This window comes from Anopheles stephensi, chromosome 2, assembly GCF_013141755.1.
Source record: "Anopheles stephensi strain Indian chromosome 2, UCI_ANSTEP_V1.0, whole genome shotgun sequence".
Classification (NCBI taxonomy): Eukaryota; Metazoa; Arthropoda; class Insecta; order Diptera; family Culicidae; genus Anopheles; species Anopheles stephensi.
In genome coordinates this window covers 72773262-72783231 of record NC_050202.1, presented here as the reverse complement: position 1 = coordinate 72783231, position 9970 = coordinate 72773262, and the positions used below count along the sequence as shown (strand labels likewise).

The following is a 9970-nucleotide window of genomic DNA, read 5'->3' as shown; positions in this document are numbered from 1 at the left end:
CCGGCGTCAGTCTTTCTGTGAACGTACGACGGTTCGCCTCGAGACGGTCGGACACGTGTTTGGTAGTGTCGTGAGCGTGAGCGAGTGTGTGTGTGTGTGCGACAGAGTCTGTAACGATACAATCGGTTGGACGGGAACGTGTGAGGAGTTGGTTTGACGGTACGCGAGAGATGATCGCGCACTTTGTGCAGATCGTGTGCCCTAATACAGCGTGCGTACATTAAGCGTGAGTGGATGTAAAAAAAAGGAAATACATCAAAGTCAGCGGGATCATTGTCAAGGATACATTTATGTGGTGCTGTGTGACAAAGGCAAACAGTGCTTGGAGTGTGGAAATCAAATTTGCAGTGGATGTTATGCTGGGCTTATATTTATTAAAATTAATGTAAGATATGTTTACAAATTCCTTCCTTCCTATATTTCTGGTTGAGGAGCAGTCAGCATAAAGTGTGCGTGTGTGTGTGTGTGTGTGTGCGAGTGATTAATGTGTGTGAGTGTGTGTTTGTTTGCTAAACAGAGCAAACCGAAGGCTAGTTGTTCTTTTGCAACTTCTGCCACGATCACAGCCGCCGTAGACACAACGTAGTCGCGTGAATATTTGCAGTGTGTGCTAAAAATAAATGAAGCAGAAGGAATTCCACCTCAGCCTCCCGCCATTTGTCGCCCCTGCTACCCCGGCCTTCCTTGATTGACCGCGCGGAACCGCCGGAACCGGGGGGAAAAAGGTGAATTTTCATCAACCATCCCTTCCTGCGGATACACGGCGAGTTTTGTGGTAAACAAAATTGGGTTCGTTAACACAACAACAACAACAACAACCACGTGCACACACACACACACAGTAACATTGTGGTCTGCGCAGATCCGCGTCCGTGAGACCCGTGTTTGATTGTGTTGCCCGGCGGGCAGGATTTCGCCCACCCGCAAAAAGCCACAACGGGGGGTGGATGGTGTGTGTGTGTGAGAGAGGGTGGTCGAGATGATGGGGGAAATCAAAATGGGTTCACATCCACCAACTGTGCGTGTGTGGGCTTGCGCTCGGTTTCCCGCGCAGGGACCGATGGGTCAATAAAAACAACACCCATAATGACCGCATAATGGAATCCGCGTCCGAAATTGGATTATAATACTTCAAAAGGCGAAAGGGCGTCCATCTGGCGAGGCGAAGATCATCAGTGTTAATAGTCCATGTGTGGTTGCATTGCCAATCGTGTGTCTTGGTGCCAGAAAGGGAGTTGAAGCTGTTCCCCGAGCATCTTTACTTTAGGTGATGTGGAGTACAGTGAAATAGTTTTATAACTCAGTAATTGTACGGTGTGGCTTTATAAGCACAACGACAAACATCAGTAAGTGAAGGCAGAGTTATGGGGTATTTACGCAGGTTAAAATCAAGTGACGAATTTGGTGAACATCACCTGAAACCATGATTCCTTTGATGTTCTGGTGTGGCATTTGATTGCCAATGTGCGTTGTTGGTGCGTGTAAAGAATGCGAGTTCTACTGTGAACCTAATGAGCAGCAGTATCCAGCAAGCGAAGAGCAAAAAAAAACATACATCAATAAAAGTGAAAGCAATCGTCAAATATTTCAGAATTCTGTAAAGGAATTCTCTCGCAGCTGGATCGACCGAACACACACACACACACAATTGGAAGCCTTTCGCCTACATTCCGCGTTCAAATAGGTACGTATTTCAAAGTGATCGAAACGCACCGTGAACGGTAAAAGTTGTTTCCACCGAAACAACATTTCGTGCTGTGATGGAAAATTGAAATATTTATTATATTTAAACACACAGTGTGCTCGGTCGGTCGGTCGGTCGATCCCACGCACAAATCATATCATGCATTTAATCAAAACGTAATTACTTCTTAATCACGCGTACCGTCTTGTTTGACAAGGCACGGAACGGATATCGTTACCGGCTAAGATTGACGTTTTTTGATCACACACCCTTATCACAATACCGTACATCGTTCGGCTGTAAACGGATAGCCTCGTGTATGGTTTCTTATTCGCCCGAATAATCTTCGACCGAGTTGGGTTAGCTTAAAGCCAAAACTCCAAGGGGCTTGCCAACCTGGTCGGTTGGGGGAGTTTTCTGCTAGACGGTGTGTTTTGTTGCGAAAGTAAGGATGCGTATGTTGATTATAAATGTAATTAAAAAAACATTCCATATTTATATTCCATCCCCTTAAACGAGCCGGATAAGGTGGTCTGAAAAATTGAGTTTACCTTTTTTCGGGTGCCGGCGTTTTTGCCCATCGCTAACCTCAACCCGGATAAGCGGATCCGGAATGGATAACGAGGAGCATTGAAGTAAGGGAGGAGTGAGTGTGGAAAAAGGGGAGGCAGAGTGGAGTTCGTAAAGCCGACGATAACCGTAATGGCGCAAAAATGCTTCCACCGACACCGGCGTACAGCCCGGTAGACGATTTCTGATGACGTGGAAGGATCATGATGCGAATGATAATGATGATGCTGTAGCAGGAAGCGACACGTACGCCGAACAGTTGGAAAGACCGAACGGCGCCAACGCAAACCAAACGGTGGCCCATATCCTTTCAGCTAATGGGTTTCATTTTGCAGCCAGCGTGTGTGTGTATGGGAAGGTGTCTCAAGGAGAAGCCGCAATATACGGATCAATGAGAAACGCTCCAATACCTTACGCGTTCTGTACGCGTCCTGTGCAAACCTTACACTTTTCCACCACTGTCAAATATATACGTGCGAGCAGACAAGATTCTTGGGCATAGGATGGTGGAGAAAATTTGTTTCTTCGCTTGCCTTCATCCGTCATACGTCGTGAAGTGAGCACGAGCAACGGTTCACTAGGGCCGCAGCATCTTGAAGCAAATTTGCTTTGATTGACTTGATGTCTAGACAGCGGTTGGTTTTGTTGGGATTTGAATGATTTTTGCTCCTCACTCACTTTGTTCTAAGCGCCGACGAGCCCCAGCCCACGCTCATGATCCACGGAACCGCGCACGTGCGGTTAGACGTGGTTAAATATGCACATACATATACCTGTAGGCATATGCGGATAAAAGCGCCTTCGCTGTACTTGGGAGCAAGTATTCGGTAAACTTTCTCATGATTAGATAATATTCAGCTTCGAGCTTTGCCAGTAATTCGGTTCAGCTCATTCAATCCGAATGAACAATAATTCTTAGGATTTGCAGATATTTGAATGAAAATAATTGTATCGAATTTGCTTCGAAACAATTCATTGTCGATTCTGTCTGAATATCTGAAGTCAGCTTGTTGGTGAAATATTTCGAAAAATCACGTTAATTGCTCTTCACCTTAAATCCTCAGCAACGCGTCATATGAATGACTCTGATCGTCCACGAAGGCAAAGACTACCAAGGATGTGGCTATCAACAGTAACGACAAGATGATTGTCTATCCTTTGCTTTACAACTTTACATCTCACATGTGCCGCACAATGAAGCCATTTGTACCTTAAACAATCCCCCGGCGAGATATTTTAATTTTTCAACTCAAATGCAGGAAGTTTTCCGAAACGGCCAGATAGATCAAACCCCGTTTGAAATGGGTTCGATCATTTTCTCAAATCTTGTTAGGATCGGGCTCAACGCACAGCTTGGCAGAAAACTTTTGCAAACACGTCTCGCATATCCCGCATGTTCCGCTCGTCACAGTGCAGTTATAAGCGAAACAACTTTTGTTCTTCCGCCCGGAACTCGGAGCCTCCACAAGGAAACCAACTGTTGAAGATGCCCGTAAGTCGTACCATAAACTTTAATTGAAACGGTAATGGAGTTGAAGAAGTCCGCTTGAAGAATCTGTGGTTTAGAATCCTGCCCGGCACACAGTTTTGCGGTGTGCCACCCCCAAACGCCGGCTGAAACTCTCCTCCCCCGGGGGCTTCATTGAATCTTGACCGGCCCGATGGGAAATGTCGAGACTCATCACTCGGGACGTTCCTGTCCGGCCTCCAACCGTATCGCCCGGGAAAATGTATCCCTCCGGTGGCGTTGGTTTGGTTCTGTTGTTCAAACAATTCCAAACATATCGAACCATTCGATCGAAATCTGCTGAATTATCCATTTAGTCGGACAAGATTAAATTCTTGTCGAGCCTCGGGCTGCAAGCAAACACCGAACACCAGGCCACCAGGTTCGATGGTTCGATGTGCTCCGATACCATTCGTTTGACTACCTGCAGGATGTTAAGCCGTAAGCCGTGTAGGAATGTTACTGTACTGAGGTTCCGGAACAAGGAGACCTCGAAGCAGCAACAGAAAAAAAAACAAAACATAGACTTGAATTTTGCACAACAATTCGAGCTGCATCTTCAACATGAACAGCTTTCAATGGACATTCCTTGGAAGACGCTGTGCCGACGACGTGCCGCTGTGTCAGCTCACACACGTTGTCAACAGCGACCGGAACGAAGAGGCGGATGCCGTGTCGGCCATACTCTCCAGCTTAACGGTACGAAACGGTGAAGCGTAAAGCCAAACAACATGCAAATCAGTTGTTTGTTTTTGCTGCCTATCGACACTGTCGTAGCTGTGCAATGCTTAAAGCAGAACTATGCCATTTGTTTGTTGTTGTTACCTCGACTGTACGAACAGTCATTGACGATAAATCGTGCATATACCCCGTACCGAAGTCGATCAATCGCTTGGCAGTGTTGATTTTCGAACAGGGCAGCTATACAGAAGCAGAGCGGGACTTGTCGCAAGATACGGCGGTGATCCTACAAGTGCATTGTTCCCGAAGTCGAATCGTTTCTCACTCTCTATCGCCTCGACCTACAACACTTGCCGCCGACCGTTTGACAATAGCGAAAAGGATCGTTCGATGGGGGTGCTTTGCTCTACTCCTTTTCTAAACATTAACCACTTTGAATGGGCACGACCGGCAACAGCTAACAGGGCGTCCTGTTCTTGGAAGGTCGGCAAAAACTCGGAACCTTTATAGGACAGGGAAGTTGCACTACATTTTTCGTTTTGCTTCTTCTCGGAATGCCCCTATTCCAAACGCGCCTTCTCCCGCTGGTGGTCTCACCCTACCGGTCCCAAGATACTGCCGAGTTAATGGCGTCTCTCGCCTGTGCAGCGCTGCACAATGGCCAGCAGCAAGCCAAGAAGCCATCGCCTTCAATCGTCCAGTTCCGGACGGGGCCCGACAGAAGAAACCAGAACCGCAAACAGTGGACGCAGACTTCCCGAAAACTGAAAACGATTGAGCTGATAGATCCTCCCGGGGGCCGAGTGTGTCTCGGGGCCCGTGACAGGTCGGTCTCTTGAGAACGATATGAATACAGATAATAATGACTTTTATTGTGCTTCAAACGAGAGCAGCATCTTTATTCATACAAGCATCATAAACCTGCCATTGAGCTGCCCAGCACGGGCAGCCGGTCCGTATCGTGTGCGCCGGAGTGCGGAGGGCGATCAGTTAAGGAACGGTTTCATTTCACGTCTTCGTCCAAGACTGCCGCCATTGTTCGGGTCCACCTCTTGTCTGGGCATATTGTTGTTGTTAGGGCTGCAACGGCGCTGCTCGATATCCCACACCGTGGACACCGAGGACACCGATAGACTCGGCAACCCACACCCGGACGGTGCGCTGGCATCCGATAGTAGAAAAAGGGTCTAGCCATTCGTTCCCCATGGAACGGCAAAACGGAAGGGGTTGGTGGAAGTGCGAGTGGATTCGATCGAGGTACAGGAAGCGATTTCCAGGTTAGTGTCCCAGATATGAGGAATCATCATAAATGCACACAAACACACACATACATACACACAGCCACAGACAACGTGGAATGGTGCTGGCGTTTGTCGTAGTCTTCAGGATTTTCATTTTTATGTTGTCTTTGGCACACAACCATCACCGATACACGTAGCAATCGCTCCGGAGCGACCAGGCCACAGCAGTACGGCCGGTTCTGAACGCACGAGGTTTTTTCCACCAGCAGCAGCACCACGCGCTAGATTGATGTTTCTTGTTCGGCAATAGGCTTATCCGTGACACAAATGCCTAAACTGCTGTGTCTAGCGCTCAAGCCGCCTTTACTGGAACGTCCTGCAGGGCAGGATGGAGTGGCCTGCCGTCGAGCCGACGAGTTGTCAGGTGGCGCCATTTTGTTGGCGTTATTTTTCCTTCATCGTTTTGTGTCGAAGCGCCAGCGACCGCTTTGTTGTGTTACGGCACGACGGTATATATTTGGATCGTTTTAACCCAAAATCGTCGTTAGCAAAATGAAAATACAACTCGCGCTTCCCTTCCATTTGTTCAGTGATAAAAATGTGAAGAAATGCTTCACGCTTGACGATTAAGTTGAAGGTAGGTTAAACACACACACTGGTTCTATTTCCGTTCCCTGAGCAAACAAAGAAGCTCGCGTGGTGTGTGTGTATGTTTAGCAATGGTAGAATAAGCACATTTTCGACCGGATTGGAATTTGGTAGCCGAGCAGCCTTTTGTTTTCGGAGCCATTTGGGGGTGTTTGAAGAGATGAGCTGCTAGACGGGCATAGAATTTTGAACCTATGTCTTGTTGGTGCTACTTTAAGCGGATTGTGTTGCGGGGACATTTGTGAGTGCCTAATTGTTAAATAAATTTTATTACATATGCACAAAATGCTCTTTAGGACAGTTTACCCAAGAAATCATTTATTGATTCACATGTAGTGATTAAATATAATTAAAGGCAAATAGTTGCGCACACCGTGTGGGGCAGGATCAGTTGCATTTCTATAAATAATCGACAATCAATTATTTACCCTTTTCCCGACTGCAAGTAGCATTAATTAAAACAGAAGTAGCGATTTGTTTACTTCATTAATTGGTTTCCATTAACGATGGTATTGGCATTAATCATTACTTATGTACGTTATCAGTTTCCTGTCATCCGATGTCTCCGGTATGCATTCCCACCACCCAATTCTACCTCTCCGACTTTTTGCAAAACAACAAAAGGCTAGATTTTTGTTTCATTGTCTGCTTCAAATTCTATCTGTCCCGAAGAGACTAAACAAACGGCAACGCCACTTCCAAGAATTCACCAGATTCTCTCCCGTTCGCTGGCAAACAATGCCGTCTATTCCCATGGCAAGTTTTAATGAATTTGAATATCGGTACGCCACCGGATAGCCGAACGAAGACGGATGGCGCATTTCGGAGAAAATATTCGCCACCATTCATTTTCCGAAGGGCGCACTGGATCCGCTCGCCAACAGCACGACCGACCCATTAATGGCTTAAAACATTAGAATTGCAGAGTGCCTACGTTCGGGGAATAAATTTCGCCACCATAACGTGCTCAAGCATGTCCGCTCGTTGTTCTGCGTGACAGGACGAACGTGGTGGCGGGAACCGGAAGCGAACAGACAGCACTGTGAGCACCTTCGGTCACCCTGACGCTGACCCTTGACCGTGTCGCTACGACACGGTGACCCCTTTTTTATTATGGAGTGGGACGATTGACGGCAAAGTTTAAGGTTCCTCGTTCCGCGTTATGGAGCCGGGTTCGAAATTGCGCGAATCACTCTTTTGTTGTACTTCCGCCGCCCTTGGCATAATGTCACGAACGCAAAATAAATCAGCATCCGCATCCGGTGGCTGGTACTCAATTTATTTTCCCCGGGGTACAAATGGGCTAAGGGCTGAAGCATCGGGCATCGGGAGAGACTAGGGTAGCATCGAATGCGTAAGGATCGCGATGATGAAGGTGATAGGGCTGACTGGACAAATTATCAATTTTTGCCTGTCGGTCTATCTACTCCACTATTCCGATAGCACAATGAACATATTTTTGAAAAAAAAATGTTATAGCAAAATAGAATCAAACAATAGTCCTTATTACCATACCAAAGGTCGAGTGTTTGACAAAAATTCTCCAAGACGGAGCTCCCAACGGAGCTAAAATTATTTCGTGTGTTTGAAGATGCAAAAAGCCATTTTTTTAAGCTGCTCATTAAATTGTATTCCAATCTCATAGTTAGTCACGAGACAAATGAAATCGGTTGAAGCTGCAGTTGGTTTTGTTTACATTTTGTATACACTTTAGAACCAAAATCATCACAGGTTGAGTTCTGCAACTCGTAGCCATAATTCCGATCCATTCGATTTGTCGACTCGATAGCCAAGGTTTGTTTGAGAGTTTGCCTGTTAGAGAACCATTTCCACAGTTCAAAACCTGCTCTCATCCAGATTAAACATTTCCTTGGCTTTTGGATGCTAGAAGCTTAAATTTGCCGTAATTTCCCCTTATCAACTTCAAACACAACTAAAACGATGATCGGGCAGTTTTCACTCGAAGGTCGTCTTTAAAGATCTGTGGACACTCACTGTCATTGTTCCACCGTTCGTTACTCGCTTAAGCAAGCTTTTATTTATTTTGAAAAGCGTAACATTTTCCCAGCTCCCACGTTGCGCTTCTTTAAGCTTCATTACTCCGCTACTGCGGTAAAAGCTACACTCACACACACTCTTCTCCGCTTGATGATAATGCTTGACTGCACACGCTTTGAAGGAAAATCAATTGACGTGCTTAATCGTCTTTTCGCTCGCACGCTCTCTCCCACTTCTTCGGTACTGGTTTCCATCGGGTGGGGAAAACTTTTTCCCACGGGAGCAGTAAATCGTTGAAGACGAGGAAGGCGAACAAAAAAAGAAACATGTCATTTTTCCGAACCGAAACTTGTCCTGTAAAGTTGATGCAGCGTAAAATATGCAAAAACCTGAAAGAAAACACACAAAAACAAAGGTTACATTGACAGATAGAGTATGCTTAAGGTTAAGAACCGGGGCGGCCTTAGAAAAATTATCCCCCTTTTGTTTGGTAGCAGATCTTGATCGGTCACCCGTAGGAAAACCAATCGTTTGTTCTTTTTCTTTCCGGTTCGGAAGATTGCCATCCGTTACCGTTTTAAGCAACCAGCTGATTCATCACGCCGTTTGCCTTGCTGCTGCTGCTGCTTGGAGTTCTTCCCACAAGGCTTGGTGTGGTAGTGACGAAGATCTTGCGTTCTTCTCGAGCAATTTTTGGTTTACTTTTCCCTCGGTCGATTGTCCCGAAACCCGTCCCCGTACTATTCATTTATTCTGGGACGGTTTTTGGCTTTTGCTACTTCGAAATTCAAATTTTCCCACAGCCAAAAAACGTGACGAAGGTTAAAAAGGAACACCAACCTAAAACGAGGGCGAGGGGGAGGAGGGCGACACATTATTCGCCCTGCGCTTTCGAAGGTGGATCCGGTTTCGGTGGCGCCCACAGTCCTGACAAGCGGCCTGATCCCTCTGCAAGAAGTTTATGCGCCGGGGCTTCTTTTTATCCTTTAGCGGTACCGTTTGCTGCAAGACGTTTCTCGAATAAATTAAACTGTTTTAATTAACTTTAAAACCGGTGGATCAATGACACTGGACAGCAGGAGTCGCCGCTGAACAGCGCCCAACAGCCGTCTGGCGAGTCTCATCCCTCATACAGAACGAAACACCGTTTCGCTCAACGGATAAAGACGAACGAACGAATGTAGTGCAAGATTAAAACACTCCCCAAAGGGTGAGCCTTACGTGAGCGTGTGTGTGTGTGAGTGCGTTTGTTTGTTTCTTTTCATTGGGCTACCGTCCCAAGACGTCGGACGCCATGACTTCGATCATGGCTCATTGGTTAAGCGTGGATGAGATGGAGCGAGTTGGCGAGCGATAGACGAAGCCGAAAACAATAAGATGACAGACGGGCGTTTCGTTAGAAGTCAAAAGGGACACTTGCTTTCAGTATTAACCTTTTAAATTAACTGAGAAAAGCTGCGATAGGATCGCGGCGACCGGAGTACCGTTCGTCCCTTTCGTGTCCTGGGGGTTCAAGGATTTGTTGGCCAATTTCGCTTGCTATGCACGTTCCGGTCGGTCAGGGTTTTCTGGTCTGTGCGTGCGAGCTGTCTTTTACGATCGGGGTTGCTTCTATTTTTTTAAGTTTTGTACTTGCGACTT

The 9970-nt window shown here is 46.6% G+C and overlaps 1 protein-coding gene across 8 annotated transcripts in view; it reads left to right on the top strand.

The window, feature by feature from the left end:
* The window catches only part of LOC118506289 (protein eva-1-like), a 95147-nt gene continuing 85177 nt past the window's right edge, over window positions 1-9970 (top strand). For 2 of the 8 annotated variants that reach the window (XM_036043221.1, XM_036043210.1), the window contains exon 1: window positions 2-385. The gene's annotated coding sequence lies outside the window, so the exon portion shown is untranslated. Of the gene's footprint in view, window positions 386-456; window positions 776-9970 lie in introns of those variants that run through there. The other 6 variants (XM_036043218.1, XM_036043212.1, XM_036043211.1 and 3 more) reach the window with 6 other exon arrangements.